The following is a 13,825-nucleotide window of genomic DNA, read 5'->3' as shown; positions in this document are numbered from 1 at the left end:
GTATCTTATTCCTAGTAATCAGTGTTCTGAAATTTACTTTGAAAAAGTATATATACGACTCACTTAAAATCCTTTAATTTTCTCAAAAATCGACGGTGCGCCTTATGTGCGGCATAATTCCGGTTGTGCTTACCGACCTCGAAGCAGTTTTATTCAGTACATGGTGTAATGATAAGTGTGACGAGTAGATGGCAGTCACACATAAGAGTTACGTGTAAACTGCAATATGACGCCAGTAAACAACACCAAAGCTTTGAAATGTTCTTTTGAGAATATAGAACATTACACACGGCGCTCAAAAATCTGTCAAAATGACTTCGGTAAGGTATGAAGCCGCACCCTTTGATGGATTGTCAGCACATTAAACATACGAGTATTATTATGGTGTGTGTATAAGAACCGCAAAATGGCACCTATTAGCAGACATATTACCTGACGTTTTGTTTCGTAATATTATGCAAAAGGAACTTTTCTTACCTTCTGGTACCTGCTGATGTGTATTTGAGATCTGCATACGTCCTGAAAATGTGCGCGCGTCCGCCATTGTAGTCCGTGTCGACACGGTAGTACATTAACAATAGATTTTTCTACATAAGCTGCAACAAAAATGTTTACATTTTACTTTAAAACCTGGCAGCCTAGTCACCAGAATTGTACAGTAAAAGCAGTGTTTTTTTTTACAGCATATAACATTTTTTTTATAAATGGAATGGAAAAACAATACCACTGTTTTTAGCGGTAAAATTCATGCAACGGAGCTGTCAGATTTTCTTTTTTTTACCGTAAAATCTTGTTTGTTTTTTTTGTTTTTTAATGTTTTATTGACTTACTGTATACGGAAAAAAACAGTACCAGAGTTGATTTTACGGTAAAAAATTTAGTTGGCGGAATTTAAGCGTAAAATCTATTGTCAATTTCACAGTCTACAATTTGATTGATAATTTGTTTTGTAATCATAAGTCAAGCAGATATTTAAGTACAGCATGTATCTTTATTTGAACAAAAACTATTTTTGGAATACATGATTAAATAATACATTGATTTTGATAATATTGAATTTTAAAATATATGCAATTGCACACAGTACATGAAAGAACAAATATAATTAGTAAGAAAAGATTAAACATTGTATTAAGGCATATTATTTACACATACAAATATTGGGGCGGGCCAGATTTGGCCCCTGGGCCTTGAGTTTGTTACTTGTGTTTTAAAGTCAAATGCTGATACAGTACATTACTATACGTAATGCTGTCTGTTGTAATTATGTGAACGCCATGCAGTAACATCACAGGCCTGAGTAATGGAGAATCAATCATCATTCAATCAATGTTTACTTATAAAGCCCTAAATCACGAGTGTCCCAAAGGGCTGCACAAGCCACAACGACATCTTCGGCTTAGATCCCACATCAGGGCAGGAGAAAACTCAACCCAATGGGATAACAATGAGAAACCTTGAAAGAAAGATTAAGGAGGCATATAAAGAAGAGTAACATATAAAAGTTGACAAAAAATTGCTTGTTGTAAGTGCAGTTCAGTGGCATGGTGTGACATAGTGACTTTTGCCACACCCAAACTTCATGAAAAGGCCTACTGAAACCCACTACTACCGACCACGCAGTCTGATAGTTTATACATCAATGATGAAATCTTCACATTGCAACACATGCCAATACGGCCGGGTTAACTTATAAAGTGCAATTTTAAATTTCCCGCGAAACTTCCGGTTGAAAACATCTATGTATGATGACGTTTGCGCGTGACGTCAATCGTTGAAATGGAAGTATTCGGACACCATTGTATCCAATATAAAAAGCTCCGTTTTTATCGCAAAATTCCACAGTATTCTGGACATCTGTGTTAGTGAATCTTTTGCAATTTGTTTAATGAACAATGACGACTGCAAAGAAGAAAGCTGTAGGTGGGATCGGTGTATTAGCGGCTGGCTGCAGCAACACAACCAGGAGGACTTTGACCTGGATAGCAGACGCGCTATCCGACGCTAGCCGCCGACCGCATCGATGATCGGGTGAAGTCCTTCGTCGCTCCGTCGATCGCTGGAACGCAGGGGAGCACGGGTGTTGATTAGCAGATGAGGACTGGCTGTTGTAGGTGGATAGTTAATGTTTTTAGCTTAGCTCTGTGAGGTCTCGTAGCTAAGTTAGCTTCAATGGCGTCGTTAGCAACAGCATTGTTAAGCTTTGCCAGGCTGGAAAGCATTAACCGTGTAGTTACAGGTCCATGGTTTAGTAGTATTGTTGATTTTCTGTCTATCCTTCCAGTCAGGGGTTTATTTCTTTTGTTTCTATCTGCAGTTAAGCCTGATGCTATCACGTTAGCTCCGTAGCTAAAGTGCTTCGCCGATGTATTGTCGTGGAGATAAAAGTCACTGTGAATGTCCATTTCGCGTTCTCGACTCTCATTTTCAAGAGGATATAGTATCCGAGGTGGTTTAAAATACAAATCCGTGATCCACAATAGAAAAAGGAGAAAGTGTGGAATCCATTGAGCCCTTGTACCTAAGTTACGGTCAGAGCGAAAAAAGATACGTCCTGCACTGCACTCTAGTCCTTCACTCTCACGTTTCTCAACCACGAATCTTTCATCCTGGCTCAAATTAATGGGGTAATTGTCGCTTTCTCGGTCCAAATCGCTCTCGCTGCTGGTGTAAACAATGGGGAAATGTGAGGAGCCTTTCAACCTGCGACGTCACGCTACTTCCGGTACAGGCAAGGCTTTTTTTTTCAGCGACCAAAAGTTGCGAACTTTATCGTCGATGGTCTCTACTAAATCCTTTCAGCAAAAATACGGCAATATCGCAAAATGATCAAGTATGACACATAAAATGGATCTGCTATCCCCGTTTAAATAAATAAAAAATCATTTCAGGAGGCCTTCAAAGAAAAGTGATACAAGGACTCTCCTTGGCTTCATTGTAATGCAGTATAAAAGGGAATTTTGTGTTTTATTGCAAGAAAATTAACCGGGACAAACGTACTGAAAAATCAGAGCCCACCTTTATCAGGTTTTAGAAACTGGAAAAAGGCTATCGAAAAATTGAAAGCACACTAAATTAGTCATACACATCGGCATGCTGTCTGCACAAGAAAGTCACCCTTTGTATGAACAGTTGTCCGTGCATTGGCAAATGAACAAGCAGACAACAGGCACTGTATGTATAAAATTGTATGTGAACGTGTATTTGTATGTGTGTGTGTGTGCGCGCGTGTGGCCCCCCCCAATGTCGAACCCGTTCCTAATGGCCCTGCTCTATCCTAAAGATTACAATCATGTCCATCAGCAAAGTCGTGACCAAAAAATCTACCTAGAAATTACGTGGCATGTGTTTGCACACTTGCGGTCAGAAGTTGCACTCATTATAGGCAAGAATGGGGCTTTTAAAGATTGAATGTAGATTAACCCATCGTTTTTTTCCAGGGTGGAATGACTGCACAAGTTTGAATTGGGTTTTCTCAAATCCACACTTGGTCAAAAGTATACATAACGCACAGCGGGGATATTCAACTATATTGTTTTGGGGGCCACATTTTTCAGAACGCTAAAGACCGGGCGCTCAGACTTACAGTGCATCCGGAAAGTATTCACTTTTTCCACATTTTGTTATGTTACAGTCTTATTCCAAAATGGAATAAGTTCATTTTAGTCCTCAAAATGCTATGCACCATATACCCCATAATGACAATGATAGTTTTTTTTAAATATTTTTGCAAATGTATTAAGAATTTAAAAAACTAAGAAATTACACATACCATATTTTCTGGACCATAGGGCACACCAGATTATAAGGCGCACTGCCGATGAATGGTCTATTTTCGATTTTTGTTCATATATAAGGCACACCGGATTATAGGGCGCATCAAAGGAGTCATATTATTATAATTGTTTTTCTAAATGTAAAACACTTCCTTGTGGTCTACATAACATGTAATGGTGGTTTTTTGGTCAAAATGTTGCATAGATCAGTGTTTTTCAACCACTAGTGTGCCGTGAGAGACAGTCTGGTGTGCCGTGGGAGATTATATAATTTCACCTATTTGGGTAAAAAATATTTTTTGCAAACCAGTAATCATAGTCTGCAAATAATGTGTTGTTGTTGAGTGTCGGTGCTGTCTACAGCTCGGCAGAGTAACTATGTTATACGCTTTCATATCAATAGGTGGCAAAAGGTAGCTAATTACTTTGTAGATGTCGGAAACAGCGGGAGGCAGTGTGCAGGTAAAAAGGTGTCTAATGCTTAAACCAAAAATAAACAAAAGGTGAGTGCCCCTAAGAAAAGGCATTAAAGCTTAGGGATGGCTATGCAGAACGAAACTAAAACTGAACTGGCTACAAAGTCAACAAAAACAGAACGCTGGACGACAGCAAAGACTTACTGTGGAGCAAAGAAGGCGTCCACAATGTACATCCGAACATGACATGACAATCAACAATGTCCCCACAAAGAAGGATAAAAACAACTTAAATATTCTTGATTGCTAATACAAAGTAAATGCGGGAAATATCGCTCAAAGGAAGACATGAAACTGCTACAGGAAAATACCAAAAAAGGAGAAAAAGACGCCAAATAGGACCGCAAGACAAGAACTAAAACACTACACACAGGAAAACATCAAAAAACTCAAAATAAGTCACGGCGTGATGTGACAGGTGGTGACAGTACACCTACTTTGAGACAAGAGCTACAGTGATGTATGGTTGGTTATGGTTTAAAGTCATATCCAACAATTGCGAAAACAACTTTTTCCTGTCAACTGAGTTTCGTTTTTTAATGATTTCTGCTGGTGGTGTGCCTCCGGATTTTATCAACGCAAAAAATGTGCCTTGGCTCAAAAAAGGTTGAAAAACACTGGCATAGATGATGTTTTACAGATCATCTTCAAGTCGCTTTCTGACAGTTGCTTCAGGATGCACCGTTTTGTGGGCGGTCTTATTTACGTGGCTCACCTTCGACAGCGTCTTCTCCCCGTCATCTTTGTTGTAGCGGTGTAGCGTACAAGGACGGGTGTGGAAGAAGTGTCAAAAGATGGCGCTAACTGTTTTAATGACATTCAGACTTTACTTCAATCAATAACGGAGCAGCATCTCCTCATTCGCCGGAAATGTGTTCCGCGAAAAACCGTCTGACCGGAACTCCCTAATAACTAAAGTTCCTTGGGTGATTAAAGTAAACTCACTACACCGGTATGTTTTAGCACTTTCATTGCCAGTTTACTGACAGATATAAGTAAGAACTTTACACCTAGTGGTTAGAGTGTCCGCCCTGAAATCGGTAGGTTCAAACCCCGGCCGAGTCATACCAAAGACTATAAACATGTGACCCATTACCTCCCTGCTTGGCATTCAGCATCAAGGGTTGGAACTGGGGGTTAAATCACCAAAATGATACCACCTCTGCTGCTCACTGCTCCCCTCACCTCCCAGGGGGTGAACAAGGGGATGGGTCAAATGCAGAAGACAAATTTCACCACTCCTAGTGTGTGTGACAATCATTGGTACTTTAACTTAACTTAACTACTTTATATTAGAAATGGCATCAGTGGAGGATGAATGTCCCTTAACAAGAAACTAGAGAAAAAGAAGAAGCTTATCGACTACGGTGGATAACGACCGGACTACAAAGGCGGATGCGCTCAAATTTTCAGGACTTATGCATCAGCAGGTACCAGAAGGTAAGAAAAGTTGCTTTTGCATAATATTGTGAAACAAAACGCCAGATAATATGTCTTACCTTATACACACACCATAATAATACTCCTATGTTGAAGCACAGTACAATCCATCAAGCGATGCGGCTTCATAGCTTACCAAAGTCGTACTAAAACATGTTGATAGATTTTTGAGTGTCGTGTGTAATGTTCTACATTTATAATGGAACATTTAATATGTTGGTGTTGTTTACTTGAGTCATATTGCCATCATATTGAAGTCTATACTTCTCTTATGTTTGACGGCCATCTACTGGACACACTTATCATTATACCATGTACCAAATAAAATTGCTTCGAGGTCGGTAAGCAAAACCAGAATTATTATGTACATTAGAGAGTTAATAACAATAACTACTGACCGCATCTGACGTAAACAAGCTAAACATGTATTACTGCCAAATAGTAGAGGACTTAAGAGGTGCTTTGAGGAACGCCTCAGGTATGTAAATCACAAGTTGGGACCCAGGAGCGCTCTAGTGTTTTAAGGAATGTGCTGCAAAAAATGTTTGTCTTGCAAATTTTGAACTGCACTTGGGAGATGTGGCCTTCTTAAATAGCCATGCAGGACATGCTCGAATATATACGTACATTCACCCACATCGTTTAATAAATGGTGCTGAAGTTTGTAGAATCTTGACAAGGCCAGCACTGTCAACTTCTCATTAGTGCTGGTGCGTGACTGGAAATGGTAGTTTCTCTATGATAGAATCACATTTGAATCTGTATGATTGATTTATTGGATTGACAAAATATTATATTAAAAAGGGTCCTATAATGCAAAACGGTTTCCTATCTGTTGGCACCTAATTTGGTGTTTTTTGGGATCTGCACAAGTAGCAAAAACTTGAAATAAAACCATAGTGGCATGGAGGATATATTTTTAAAACAGCCTTGCCCTTCTTTATACTTCCTCTAAACGAGCCGTTTGGTATTTGAGACTTCAGTGACGTATTTTGCCTTAGTTACATCAGCAAATATTTCCATATAGAGTTGAGTTTTAAAGGCCTACTGAAACCCACTACCACCGACCACGCAGTCTGATAGTTTATATATCAATGATGAAATCTTAACATTGCAACACATGCCAATACGGCCGGGTTAACTTATAAAGTGCAATTTTAAATTTCCCGCGAAATATCCTGCTGAAGACGTCTCGGTATGATGACGTTTGCGCGTGACGTCACAGATTGTAGCGGACATTTTGGGACACCATTGTGGCCAGCTATTAAGTCGTCTGTTTTCATCGCAAAATTCCACAGTATTCTGGACATCTGTGTTGGTGAATCTTTTGCAATTTGTTTAATGAACAATGGAGATGGCGAAGAAGAAAGCTGTAGGTGGGAAGCGGTGTATTAGCGGCCGGCTGCAGCAACACAAACACGTAGCGGCTACGTCGTTGCCGGTGTTTCATTGTTTACATTCCCAAACGATAACAATCAAGCTTTACCATTGGCCTGGGACAACAGAGACTCTTACCAGGAGGACTTTGAGTTGGATACGCGGTACCTTGAGTACGCAGCTGCGGCTTCCAAACATTTGATCGCTTGCCCGGACGTGCGTGCCGCTATGTGCATGTCACGTACGTAACTTTGGGGAAATATATGTGCTGTATGAACTCTGGGGAGGTGAACGGTACTTTGGGCTGTGGGATTGAGTGTGTTGTGCGGGTGTTTGATTTGTATTGGCGGGTTATATGGACGGGAGGGGGGAGGTGTTTGTTATGCGGGTTTAATTTGTGGCATATTAAATATAAGCCTGGTTGTGTTGTGGCTAATAGAGTATATACTGTATATGTCTTGGGTTTATTTACTGTTTTAGTTATTCCCAGCTGAATATCAGGTCCCACCCGCCTCTCACAGCATCTTCCCTATCTGAATCGCTTCCACTGCCCTCTAGTCCTTCACTCTCACTTTCCTCATCCACAAATCTTTCATCCTCGCTCAAATTAATGGGGTAATCGTTGCTTTCTCGGTCCGAATCGCTCTCGCTGCTTGTGGCCATGATTGTAAACAATGTGCAGATGTGAGGAGCTCCACAACCTGTGACGTCACGCTACTTCCGGTACAGGCAAGGCTTTTTTATCAGCGACCAAAAGTTGCAAACTTTATCGTCGATGTTCTCTACTAAATCCTTTCAGCAAAACTATGGCAATATCTCGAAATGATGAAGTATGACACATAGAATGGATCTGCTATCCCCGTTTAAATAAGAAAATCTCATTTCAGTAGGCCTTTAATGATGTAATGTCCACTGTATCCAACCTGTCATGTGGTGTGGCCCAGAGTTCCGTTCTGGGGCCTGTTTTATTTGTGTTGTATCTGATGCCGCTTGGGAGGTTGATCAGTAGTTTTAAAAATGTTTCTAAATCATTTCTATGCAGATGATATTCAACTGTTATGCTCCTTCAATGATTCCGAGTTTCACTTTTTATCTGAGTTCTTGGAGTGCGTATCCTGTATTAAAAACCTGCTGTACTCAAATTTCCTCCAGATAAATTCAAACAAAACGGGAACTCTGATAATTGCTCCTGATAAAAAGATCCCCCTGATCAAGAACTCACTTGGTGCATCAGTCTTCATTGGCTTCCAGTTAAATTCTGCATCGAGTTTACAAATTTAGTCCTGACATTACGTGCATTGCATGGTGGGGCCCCTTAGTACTTTACTGACTTGCTATGCCACTACTCTTCAGGGCGCAGCCTCCAGTCTTCAGGCCAGGGTCTTCTAAAGATCCCAAAAACTTGTTTTAAAACCCGTGGAGACCTGACATACCAGACTATGGCTCCCAGACTCTGGAACAATTTGATCTTGACTGTGTTGAAACTTTTAAGAAATATTTGAAAACTTCTCTTTTTAGTAAAGCTTTTAGTTAATGCATCTTTTAACTATCATTTTTAATCCACTTTGTATCTTTTTTATGATGTTGCCCCTGTTGTTTTAATGGACTTGTTGTTTTAATAGCTGGTTGAGAAAGGTTTTTCTTAAACTGTTCAACAATTTGCTCACGCATTTGTTGACGAAGTGGTGACCCTCGCCCCATCCTTGTTTGTGAATGACAGAGCATTTCATGGAATCTACTTTTATACCCAATCATGGCACCCACCTGTTCCCAATTTGCCTGTTCACCTGTGGGATGTTCCAAATAAGTGTTTGATGAGCATTCCTCAACTTTCTCAGTATGTATTGCCACCTTTCCCAACTTCTTTGTCACGTGTTGCTGGCATCAAATTCTAAAGTTAATGATTATTTGCACAAAAAAAAAAAGTTTATCAGTTTGAACATCAAATATGTTGTCTTTGTAGCATATTCAACTGAATATGGGTTGAAAATGATTTGCAAATCATTGTATTCCGTTTATATTTACATCTAACACAATTTCCCAACTCATATGGAAATGGGGTTTGTACAACATGGCTGACAGGATGGAAACACGTAAACAAAACCGCCCACCAAACGGTGCATTCTGAAGAGACCCTAACGATGGTCTGTAAAACATAACCTCTGCATAACTCTGACCAAAGCACCACCATTAATGTCTTTGCTGAGTGAATGTAAACTTTTGACCATAACCGTACATACAGTACTACTTAGGGTTGCCTTAGAGCAGTGGGTCCCAATTATTTTCTGTCATGCCTGCTCCTGGGGGCAGATTTACTTGTTTTTGTACTGCTTTCGGTAAATTTGACTTTGGAGGTTCTACATTGTTAATAGGTAGCCATTATCTACCACTTCTCAACTTCCTGTCCGAAAGAAGCCTCGGTGCTCCTCTAATGAGGTACAAGCATGACCTTCGTCGGATGCTACAATTACAGGAACACATACACGGCTCTTGGCCAGACACGCCCTCGTGACCACCACGCCAACATCTCACCAATTAATATCAGGCGGCTAAGGGGGCCCCGCAAAATTCATTTTACAGTTGGCTTAACAACTGCTCTTGTTTACCATACATGATTATGAACAAGCCCGAGAGGACAGTAGCAGTTTAAAGGGCCTAAACCTCATTTATTCCAGTTGAGCATTGCTATATGATATTTTTATCGGCCAAAAATGCAGTTATGATACAATGAAGACAGCTCCGTGAAAATCTGTTTGCTAACTCAACTGTGAAAGAAATGAAGGATGATGGTCATTTCCTGCTTATGGGATCAAGAGTGAATGTACTGTAGATTAATTAATTCAATAGGTTTAAACTGCCGTGCCGATGTGGGTCAAGTATCTTATGCAATTAACTAAAGGCTGTTCATCTTGGCACATGCACTGCGACTAATTATTCCGTGACTGCTCCCACTGCCGCTGCCGGGAACTGTAATGACGCCAGTGAGTGTCAGGAAAAGGCCGTCACGCTCGTGTCTATGGGGAACAGATGTTTGGGGGAAATGTGCTGTTCAAAGAAGGACGAGGTGCCGTGACTGGTATGCGGAGGTAAGATGCATTTCATCAACGCACACCTCAACTGTGGGACAACTCCTTTAAAGGCCTACTGAAATGAACATTTCTTATTTAAACGGGGATAGCAGATCCATTCTATGTGTCATACTTGATCATTTCGCGATATTGCCATATTTTTGCTGAAAGGATTTAGTAGAGAACATCGACGATAAAGTTCGCAACTTTTGGTCGCTGATTAAAAAAAAGCCTTGCCTGTACCGGAAGTAGCGTGACGTCGCAGGTTGAAGGGCTCCTCACATTTCCCCATTTACACCAGCAGCGAGAGCGTTTCGGACCGAGAAAGCGACGATTACCCCATTAATTTGAGCGCGGATGACAGATTTGTGGATGAGGAACGTGAGAGTGAAGGACTAGAGTGCAGTGCAGGACACATTTTTTCGCTCTGACCGTAACTTAGGTAAAAGGGCTCATTGGATTCCACACTTTCTCCTTTTTCTATTGTGGATCACGGATTTGTATTTTAAACCACCTCGGATACTATATCCTCTTGAAAATGAGAGTCGAGAATGCGAAATGGACATTCACAGGGACTTTTATCTCCATGACAATACATCGGTGAAGCACTTTAGCTACGGAGCTAACGTGATAGCATCGTGCTTAAATGCAGATAGAAACAAAAGAAATAAGCCCCTGACTGGAAGGATAGACAGAAGATCAACAATACTACTATCAGGAGACACCGAACCAAACACTGGACCTGTAACCACACGGTTAATGCTGTGCCGCCTGTCGAAGCCTAGCAATGCTGTTGCTAACGACGCCATTGAAGCTAACTTAGCTACGGGACCTCGTCAGAGCTATGCTAAAAACATTAGCTATCCACCTACGCCAGCCCTCATCTGCTCATCAACACCCGTGCTCACCTGCGCTCCAGCGATCGACGGCGAGACGAAGGACTTCACCCGATCATCGGTGCGGTCGGTGGCTAGCGTCGGATAGCGCGTCTGCTATCCGACTCAAAGTCCTCCTGGTTGTGTTGCTGCAGCCAGCCGCTAATACACCGATCCCGCCTACAGCTTTCTTCTTTGCAGTCTCCATTGTTCATTAAACAAATTGCAAAAGATTCACCAACACAGATGTCCAGAATACTGTGGAATTTTGCGATGAAAACAGAGCTGTTTGTATTGGGATACAATGTGTCCCAATACTTCCGCTTCAACCATTGACGTCACGCGCAAACGTCATCATATCTCGACGTTTTCAACCGGAAGTTTCCCGGGAAATTTAAAATTGCACTTTATAAGTTAACCCGGCCGTATTGGCATGTGTTGCAATGTTAAGATTTCATCATTGATACATAAACTATCAGACTGCGTGGTCGGTAGTAGTGGGTTTCAGTAGGCCTTTAAGTTAAAGTTAAAGTTAAAGTACCAACGCTTGTCACACACACACTATGTGTGGTGAAATGTGTTCTCTGCATTTGACCCATCCCCTTGTTCACTCCCTGGGAGGTGAGGGGAGCAGTGAGTAGCAGCAGTGGCCGCGCCCGGGAATCATTTTTGGTGACTTAACCCCCAATTCCAACCCTTGATGCTGAGAGCAGGGAGGTAATGGGTCCCATTTTTATAGTCTTTGGTATGACTCGGCCGGGGATTTGAACTCACGACCTACTGATCTCAGGGCGGACACTCTAATCAACTAACTGAGCAGATCAAATAAAAAGCGTCGTGGAACCAACATAAATTGTGTATTGTAAAAACAACCATTCATTGAACATTTTGCCAAATACCCATACATCCCCAAACCGTAAAGTAAAGTCCATCCATCCATTTTCTACCGCTTGTCCCTTTCAGGGTCGCGGGGGGTGCTGGAGCCTATCTCAGCTGCATTCGGGCGGAAGGCGAGGTACTCCCTGGACAAGTCGCCACCTCATCGGAGGGCCAACACAGATAGACAGACTACATTCACACTCACATTCACACACTACGGACCATTTAGTGTTGCCAGTCAACCTATCCCCAGGTGCATGTAAAGTCATTAAATTAAAAAGTAAACATCCAAATAATGACTTGTGTACCGTATTTTTTGGACTATAAGGCGCACTTTAAAATCCTTTCATTTTGTCAAAACTCGACAGTGTGCCTAATGTATGGAACATTTTGGTTGTGCTTACCGACCTCAAAGCTATGTTATTTGGTACATGGTGAAATGATAAGTGTGACCGGTAGATGGCAGTTACACATAAGAGATACTAAAGACTGCAATATGATGGCAGTCACACATAAGAGATATGTGTAGACTGCAATATGACTCAAGTAAACAACACCAATATCGGACTGTCTGCCCCGCAGGATGAATTTTGAGCATCAGTCATAGACAATTTTACAAACATTCTAACTTGGATTGATTCCCAGGCTTCGAGACTTTCCCAAAGGACAGTGCGGCGAAGACACAACAAACTCCCTTGTCTCTCATGGACAAACACCTGTTGTTGTTGACTTTGGACTAGCGACTGCACAACTTCGAGGCTGCGGAACAGACACGCGGCAGGCTTACACACACACATGCATCCACAAAAATATACGCCACCCACATGCATACCCCACCCCCCATCCAACACCCTTGACGTGAATCCCTTAGGGGTGATGGACGGATGAGCAGCGCCTGAAGAGCTGCAGCCCGCCACCGTGGCCCCCATTCCCTCCCTCCTGTTGCTAGTCTCGAGATGTTGTAATATGTATGTGTGCTTTGCTATGGAGGTTTTTTTCCCACTCCAGACTGGGCCCCTTAGGAGCCCAGTCTAGATTGTATTTTTTTACTCATCCTCCCCAAGCGTTTACATTTTTCCCCATCTTTTACGGGGCACCTTGTGGCGACCCATCAGCGTTCCTGTTCTGTAACCCTGTACAATGTTTGTTTGTCTAATCTTTAACGCGTTTGTGCTGAAAACAAAGTTTTGTTGTACATGCGCAATGACAATAAAGCTCCAATGAAAATATAGAACATTACACACTGTGCTCAAAAATCTGTCAAAATGTTTTAGTACGACTTTGGTAAGCTATGAAGTTGCACCGATTGATGGATTGTACTGTGCTTCAACATACAAGTATTATTATAGCGTGTGTATAAGGTAAGACATATTATCTGGTGTTTTGTTTCGCAATATTATGCAAATGCAACTTTTCTTATCTTCTGGTACCTGCTGATCTGTATTTGGGTAGTACTGAAAATTTGCGCCCGTCCACCTTTGTAGTCCGTGCCAATTACGTATTTGCAAAAAAAATATATATATGTTTCTTAATTCGAACATTAAATATCTTGTCTTTGCAGTCTATTCAATTGAATATAAATTGAAAAGGATTTGCAAATCATTGTATTCTGTTTTTATTTACGAATTACACAACGTGCCTACTTCACTGGCTGTGGGTTTTGTAGTATTTCAGAATGTTTCCCACAAGAAGTATGAATATGTTTTTTATATTATATTTACATTAATGTATTTGTATAATTTATTTATATATTCATATATATGTATTTCTGTGATGTACACTACTGTTCAAAAGTTTGGGGTCACATTGAAATGTCCTTATTTTTGAAGGAAAAGCACTGTACTTTTCAATGAAGATAACTTTAAACTAGTCTTAACTTTAAAGAAATACACTCTATACATTGCTAATGTGGTAAATGAATATTTTAGCTGCAA

General features: G+C 41.0%; 1 protein-coding gene across 2 annotated transcripts in view; it reads right to left on the bottom strand.

The window, feature by feature from the left end:
• grik4 (glutamate receptor, ionotropic, kainate 4) overlaps nt 1–13,825 on the bottom strand; it is a 1,090,788-nt gene that overhangs the window by 690,086 nt on the left and 386,877 nt on the right. The gene's annotated exons all lie outside the window — the stretch shown is intronic.

The sequence above is a fragment of the Entelurus aequoreus genome, linkage group LG10, assembly GCF_033978785.1.
Source record: "Entelurus aequoreus isolate RoL-2023_Sb linkage group LG10, RoL_Eaeq_v1.1, whole genome shotgun sequence".
Classification (NCBI taxonomy): Eukaryota; Metazoa; Chordata; class Actinopteri; order Syngnathiformes; family Syngnathidae; genus Entelurus; species Entelurus aequoreus.
This window is presented reverse-complemented; position numbering and strand designations above follow the sequence as displayed.